The sequence below is a fragment of the Pimephales promelas genome, unplaced genomic scaffold (assembly GCF_988280905.1).
Source record: "Pimephales promelas unplaced genomic scaffold, fPimPro1.hap1.1 HAP1_SCAFFOLD_144, whole genome shotgun sequence".
Taxonomy (NCBI): domain Eukaryota; kingdom Metazoa; phylum Chordata; class Actinopteri; order Cypriniformes; family Leuciscidae; genus Pimephales; species Pimephales promelas.
Genome location: NW_028297360.1, coordinates 1 through 7214, shown reverse-complemented (window position 1 = coordinate 7214; position 7214 = coordinate 1). Strand labels below are relative to the sequence as shown.

The window sequence follows — 7214 nt, the reverse complement described above, 5'->3', positions numbered from 1 at the left end:
GTGGCCCCCCCGGGGTCCTGGAAGTCCCCCCGCCCCCCGGAGACACCCACACCCACACCCACCCACCCACCGGACGGGAAGATTCCGTTTTTCGCCGATATCTCGAAAACGGCCGGGCGAAAAAATTTCAAACTCGGGTCTTCCGTAGGCCTCGGGGGGCCCTATCCAAAGAGGCCACCCGCGTCCCCGGGGGCCTCGGGGTCAGGGAGTTAGGCCCGGTCAAAGGCGCGGCGTTTTTGGCTTATATCTCGCGAACCCCCGGGCCAATCTTCCCCAAACTCGAATCGACCGTAGTGCCGGACAGGGGCCTTTCGAAAGAGCCCACCCACGAGGTCCAACTCGCCCGGGTCCCCGAGTTATAGCCGTTCAAAGTCGGGGGTCCCGGCGAACGGCGATCCGGTAGGGGGCGTCCCCGGGGCCCGCCGCCGCCCTGGTTCGAGCGAGGGCCCCCGTGGGACCTCGCCACCCAAATTTGAGCTCTCTGGGCCTTCGCGTCGCGGAGATACGGGCGATTTTCTCCCGGGATCGTGACGTCATCGGCGGGCGCCATTTCAGAGCGCGGCCGAGGGTTTTCGGCCGATATCTCCGCGAATACTCGACCAAAAACGACGAAACGCATATGGACGCGTTCAGCTCGGCGAGACGGTTCGAATGAGCCCGGCCTCGGCCGGGCACGTCGAGTTTTCGGCGAGATATTTGCGTTTTTCCGCTTCCGGGGCGCTTTGGGGGCCCGTATCTCGGGCCCCCGGGGGCCCACGGGGCTGGGGGCGGTCTCATTCGAAAGGTCTCGTCCCGTTCTCCAGCCGACAAAAATTTGGCGTCGATCGGAGCCGCCTTCGGAGAGCTACGGTCGTTTGAAGCCCCGTGCGGTGGGGTTACCGTCCTTCAAACAGCCGCCGCTCGCAGGGGGAGTCCCGGGGAGGCATGGTTGCCTGTATGACTTGGGCTTAGAGCACCCAGCCCCGCGCTCCTGGAGGAACCTCCGGTGCACAGGGTCTGCTGCAACCAGCCACGTGGGTTCTGAGGGGTAGGGGAGCGTGCGCTCTCCTCCCCGGGCGGGCGGCCGGGCCCTGGGGGCTCGCGCCTCCACGGAGGGACCTCGCTCCCGGGGCTTCGTCCCCGGGGCTCGGGGACTCCGTGGCGGCTCGGCCCCCGGGGTTCGACCCCGCTCGCTCGCTCCAAAACCCAAGTCCAAAACGTGGGGTTGCACGGGAGCTCCGGGCGCGACGGGTCTCCACGCACGGCCCCGGGGAGGGAGCTCCGACCCGGGCCGGAGGCAGATTCGCCCCCCGCCCCCCGGCTGTCCGCCCGGAGCCGAGACGGTCCTAAAACGGGCCTTGGGGGTGATGTAGAAGGGTAACGCTCACACAACCAGGACTCACACAAACCGATCTGCATCCCAGGCAGGGTGCGGGTCTCCTGGGCACGAATAAAGCCCGATGCCCCGTGGGTGATGTTGGCCCTGGCCACTCAAGGCACTCACCCAAGCCAGAGAGGGTGCACTCTGGCTGGGGAAGCAGATTCAATCTCTGCTGTGGTGGAGCTCTGGAAAAACGCCAAACCTCCAGGAAAAGACGGCCCGGTTTCTCTGAAAAGTGCATCCCAGGCAGGGTGCGGGTCTCATGGGCACGAATAAAGCCCGATGCCCGTGGGTGATGTTGGCCCTGGCCACTCAAGGCACTCACCCAAGCCAGAGAGGGTGCACTCTGGCTGGGGAAGCAGATTCAATCTCTGCTGTGGTGGAGCTCTGGAAAAAACGCGAAACCTCCAGGAAAAGACGGCCCGATTTCTCTGAAAAGTGCATCCCAGGCAGGGTGCGGGTCTCCTGGGCACGAATAAAGCCCGATGCCCCGTGGGTGATGTTGGCCCTGGCCACTCAAGGCACTCACCCAAGCCAGAGAGGGTGCACTCTGGCTGGGGAAGCAGATTCAATCTCTGCTGTGGTGGAGCTCTGGAAAAACGCGAAACCTCCAGGAAAAGACGGCCCGGTTTCTCTGAAAAGTGCATCCCAGGCAGGGTGCGGGTCTCATGGGCACGAATAAAGCCCGATGCCCGTGGGTGATGTTGGCCCTGGCCACTCAAGGCACTCACCCAAGCCAGAGAGGGTGCACTCTGGCTGGGGAAACAGATTCAATCTCTGCTGTGGTGGAGCTCTGAAAAAAAAAAAACGCGAAACCTCCAGGAAAAGACGGCCCGGTTTCTCTGAAAAGTGCATCCCAGGCAGGGTGCGGGTCTCATGGGCACGAATAAAGCCCGATGCCCGTGGGTGATGTTGGCCCTGGCCACTCAAGGCACTCACCCAAGCCAGAGAGGGTGCACTCTGGCTGGGGAAGCAGATTCAATCTCTGCTGTGGTGGAGCTCTGAAAAAAAAAAAAACGCGAAACCTCCAGGAAAAGACGGCCCGATTTCTCTGAAAAGTGCATCCCAGGCAGGGTGCGGGGTCTCCTGGGCACGAATAAAGCCCGATGCCCACCTTGAAACGGAGCCTGGGCTCGACTCTGAAGTCCAGATCTCGAAAAACGACAGAGTCCAAAAAGGTGCGGTGGCTCCAAACCTCCATGCCCTCAGACCTCCCTGGCCAGCCCAGGGAGGGTGGCCCAGTCCTGGGCCAGACTCAGATTTCCCCCGCCACCCCTGGAGCTCCGCCTGGAGCGAAGACGGTCCTAAAACGGACCATGGGGCTCTTGTAGAGGATGAGGGAGGGAGAGAGGGGCCTTCAGAGAGCCCCTTGGCCGGCTTGACTCTGGAGTCGAATTTGGAAAAATAGACAAAGTCCATAAACGTGCTGTTGGTTCGGACCTCCAGGGCACTCAAGGCACTCACCCAAGCCAGAGAGGGTGCACTCTGGCTGGGGAAGAGGATTCAATCTCTGCTGTGGTGGAGCTCTGAAAAACACGAGAACCTCCAGGAAAAGGCGGCCCGGTTTCTCTGAAAAGTGCATCCCAGGCAGGGTGCGGGTCTCCTGGGCAAGAACGAAGCCCAATGCCCACCTTGAAACGGAGCCTGGGCTCGACTCTGAAGCCCAGATCTCGAAAAACGACAGAGTACAAAAAATGTGCGGTGGCTCCAAACCTCCATGCCCTCAGACCTCCCTGGCCAGCCCAGGGAGGGTGGCCCGTCCTGGGCCAGATTCAGATTCGCCCGCCACCCCTGGAGCTCCGCCTGGAGCGAAGACGGTCCTAAAACGGGCCTTCGGGGATGTATGAGAGAGGGGAAGCGTGGTGGTGGCAAACACAGAGGACCCCCTACCAGCGATCAGACCGTCGTGAGTCCCACTCAGAGTCACTCTGGGTGGGCATGTAAAAATCCAGATTACGCCGCGCTGGAGCTCTGGAAGTTACGAGACCTCCAGGAAAAGACAGGCTGGTTTTCTGAAAAGTGCACCCCAGGCAGGGTGCATCTTTTCCTGGGCACGAGCCCAGCGCACATGGTGTGGTGGTCCGGCTCTGGTGCCAAAGTTTGGGGGAAAAAATAGACAGAGTCCAATAACGTGGTGTGGTTCCAAAGCTCCATGCCCTCAGACCTCCCTGGCCAGCCCAGGGAGGGTGGCCCGTCCTGGGCCAGATTCAGATTTGCCCGCCACCCCTGGAGCTCCGCCTGGAGCGAAGACGGTCCTAAAACGGGCCTTCGGGGATGTATGAGAGAGGGGGAAGCGTGGTGGTGGCAAACACAGAGGACCCCTACCAGCGATCAGACCGTCGTGAGTCCCACTCAGACTCACTCTGGGTGGGCATATAAAATCCAGACTACGCCCCGTCGGAGCTCTGGAAGTACGAGACCTCCAGGAAAAGACAGGCTGGTTTTCTGAAAAGTGCACCCCAGGCAGGGTGCATCTTTCCTGGGCACGAGCCCGGCGCACGTGGCGGGGTCCGGCTCTGGTGCCAAAAAAATTGAGAAAAATCGACTAAGTCCAATGGCGTGACGTGGGTTCAAAGCTCCATGGTCTCAGACCTCCCTGGCCAGCCCAGGGAGGGTGGCCCGTCCTGGGCCAGAGTCAGATTCGCCCGACACCCCCTGGAGCTCGACCTGGAGGGAAGACGGTCCTAAAACGGGCCTTCGGGGCTGTATGGAAGAGGGCAAGTGTGGTGGTGCAAAACACAGAGCACCCCCTACCATTGATCAGACCGTCGTGAGTCCCACTCAGACTCGCTCTGGGTGGGCATATAAAATCCAGACTACGCCCCCCCCGTCGGAGCTCTGGAAGTACGAGACCTCCAGGAAAAGACAGGCCGGTTTTATGTAAAGTGCACCCCAGGCAGGGTGCGTCTTTCCTGGGCACGAGCCCGGCGCGCGTGGCGGGGTCCGGCTCTGGTGCCAAAAAATTTGAGTAAAATCGACTAAGTCCAATGACGTGGTGTGGTTCCAAAGCTCCATGGTCTCAGACCTCCCTGGCCAGCCCAGGGAGGGTGGCCCCGTCCTGGGCCAGAGTCAGATTCGCCCGACACCCCCTGGAGCTCGACCTGGAGGGAAGACGGTCCTAAAACGGGCCTTCGGGGCTGTATGGAAGAGGGCAAGTGTGGTGGTGCAAAACACAGAGCACCCCCTACCATTGATCAGACCGTCGTGAGTCCCACTCAGACTCGCTCTGGGTGGGCATATAAAATCCAGACTGCGCCCCCGTCGGAGCTCTGGAAGTACGAGACCTCCAGGAAAAGACGGGCTGGTTTTATGGAAAAAGTGCACCCCAGGCATATGCTTGTCGAACGGTCGGTCTGGGTAAACGGCGAGTGTCCGTGCTGTTGCGTGCGAACGAGATTCCCAATGCTAACGAACCTCCCCCGGCTGGCGACCGGGGAGAGCGCCTCGTTTTCGGGCACGAGCGAATGCGTCTGCCTGGCGGAGCCCCCGTCGGTGCCGAGGTGGTCCTGAGACGGGCCTTCGGGGTTTTGTCGAGGAAGGGGACAAGCGCCCCAATCGGACAAGGCGACGGGCTAAAAAATGGTGCTCGGTATCGGTTTCTGACATCCAGGCGGGGATGCGTCATCTGGGGTCGGCAGGCAGGCAGGCAGGCGGTCACCAGGGCGCTCTGGAGGAAAAGGCCCCCCTCCGGAAAAAAAGGACAGAGTCCGTAAACGTGAAGTCGAAAGAGTTCCCCAGGGCCGGCCCGTCTCCATGGCCGGTGACCTGGGTGGGTGCCTCGGACCCGGGGCGAGACGGTATCGGTGGGCGTGAACGGAGCACCCGTCGGTGCCGAGACGGTCCTAAAACGGGCCTTCGGGGTTTTGTCGAGGAAGGGGACGAGAGCCCCGCTCGGACAAGGTGACGGACCAAAAAAAAAAGCGTTGCTCGGTATCGGTTTCCGACATCCTGGGGAGGATGCGTCGTCTGGGGTCGGCAGGCAGGCGGTAACCAGGGCGCTCTGGAGGAAAAGGCCCCCCTCCGGAAAAAAGGGACAGAGTCCCTAAACGTGAAGTCGAAAGAGTTTACCAGGACGGCCCGCCTCCCGGGCCGGTCACCCGGGAGGGCGCTTCGTGCCCGGGGCGAGACGGTATCGGTGGGCGCGGCGGAGCTTCCGTCGGTGCCAAGACGGTCCTAAAACGGGCCTTCGGGGTTTTGTCGAGGAGGGGACAAACGCCCCGCTCGGACAAGGTAACGGATCTCCGTGTGACGGGCGCCTCCGGGTTGCCCACCCCCGGGGCCCGAGAGGAGCGCACCCCCTCCTCCCGGGCCGTCGACGCGAGGGGTGTTTAGCCTGATCGATTGGAACTTCGGACGCGCCTGGGGACGGCCCCTGCCCGGTCGAGAGACCGCTATGGGCAGCTTGCTCCTCCCCGCTCTGCGCGTCGACTCTAGACGCGGCCTCCCTCCGGGGAAAGCAGGCCGCGTCGACCTCGGGAGACTCAGAAGACCCGTCTGAAACGAACGTCCGCCACGGCGGGCGGAGGACGCGGTCGCGTCGGTCGGATCGGACGGCGAGCGGATCGGGGGGCTCGACACATCCCCCCACCCTCCCAGTCTTCGAGCCGGCTCTTCGCACCCGCGCCTCCCCCGCCCGAAAGGCACCCTTTCCCGGTTACGGCCTCGACCCAGCGGCCACACCTTCTCCCCCCCAGAGAGAGAGGAGGGTTCCGCACGCGCCCCCTATGAGCGGCCGCGCCGTCCCCGAGCCCCCGGCCCGCCGACCCGGGCCGCACTCGAGGCGGAGCGAGACCCGTGTGTAGGAAGCCAGCGTGTTCGCGGTTCTCCTTCCCCCCCTACAGGGCGGTTTACCTGGTTGATCCTGCCAGTAGCATATGCTTGTCTCAAAGATTAAGCCATGCAGGTCTAAGTGCACACGGTCGGTACAGTGAAACTGCGAATGGCTCATTAAATCAGTTATGGTTCCTTTGATCGCTCCACCCGCTACTTGGATAACTGTGGCAATTCCAGAGCTAATACATGCAAACGAGCGCCGACCCGGCTCCCCTCGGGGGGTCGGGGACGCGTGCATTTATCAGATCCAAAACCCATCCGGGTGCGGCTCCGGCCGCCCCGGCCGCTTTGGTGACTCTAGATAACCTCGGGCCGATCGCGCGCCCTCCGCGGCGGCGACGACTCATTCGAATGTCTGCCCTATCAACTTTCGATGGTACATTCGGCGCCTACCATGGTGACCACGGGTAACGGGGAATCAGGGTTCGATTCCGGAGAGGGAGCCTGAGAAACGGCTACCACATCCAAGGAAGGCAGCAGGCGCGCAAATTACCCATTTCCGACACGGAGAGGTAGTGACGAAAAATAACAATACAGGTCTCTTTCGAGGCCCTGTAATTGGAATGAGCGTATCCTAAACCCATGGGCGAGGACCCATTGGAGGGCAAGTCTGGTGCCAGCAGCCGCGGTAATTCCAGCTCCAATAGCGTATACTAAAGTTGCTGCAGTTAAAAAGCTCGTAGTTGGATCTCGGGAGCGGGCCGGCGGTCCGCCGCGAGGCGAGCCACCGCCTGTCCCGGACCCCTGCCTCACGGCGCCCCCCGGATGCCCTTAACTGGGTGTCCGGTCCTCGGGGCCCGAAGCGTTTACTTTGAAAAAATTAGAGTGTTCAAAGCAGGCCGCCCGTCGCCGCTGAATACCGCAGCTAGGAATAATGGAATAGGACTCCGGTTCTATTTTGTGGGTTTCTGGAACCCGGGGCCATGATTGAGAGGGACGGCCGGGGGCATTCGTATTGCGCCGCTAGAGGTGAAATTCTTGGACCGGCGCAAGACGGACGAGAGCGAAAGCATTTGCCAAG

General features: G+C 62.0%; 1 pseudogene; it reads left to right on the top strand.

Annotated features, from left to right (window-relative positions):
- Positions 1-6208: 6208 nt before the first annotated feature.
- LOC148960688 (18S ribosomal RNA) lies at positions 6209-7214 on the top strand (annotated as a pseudogene; the record flags this gene model as incomplete).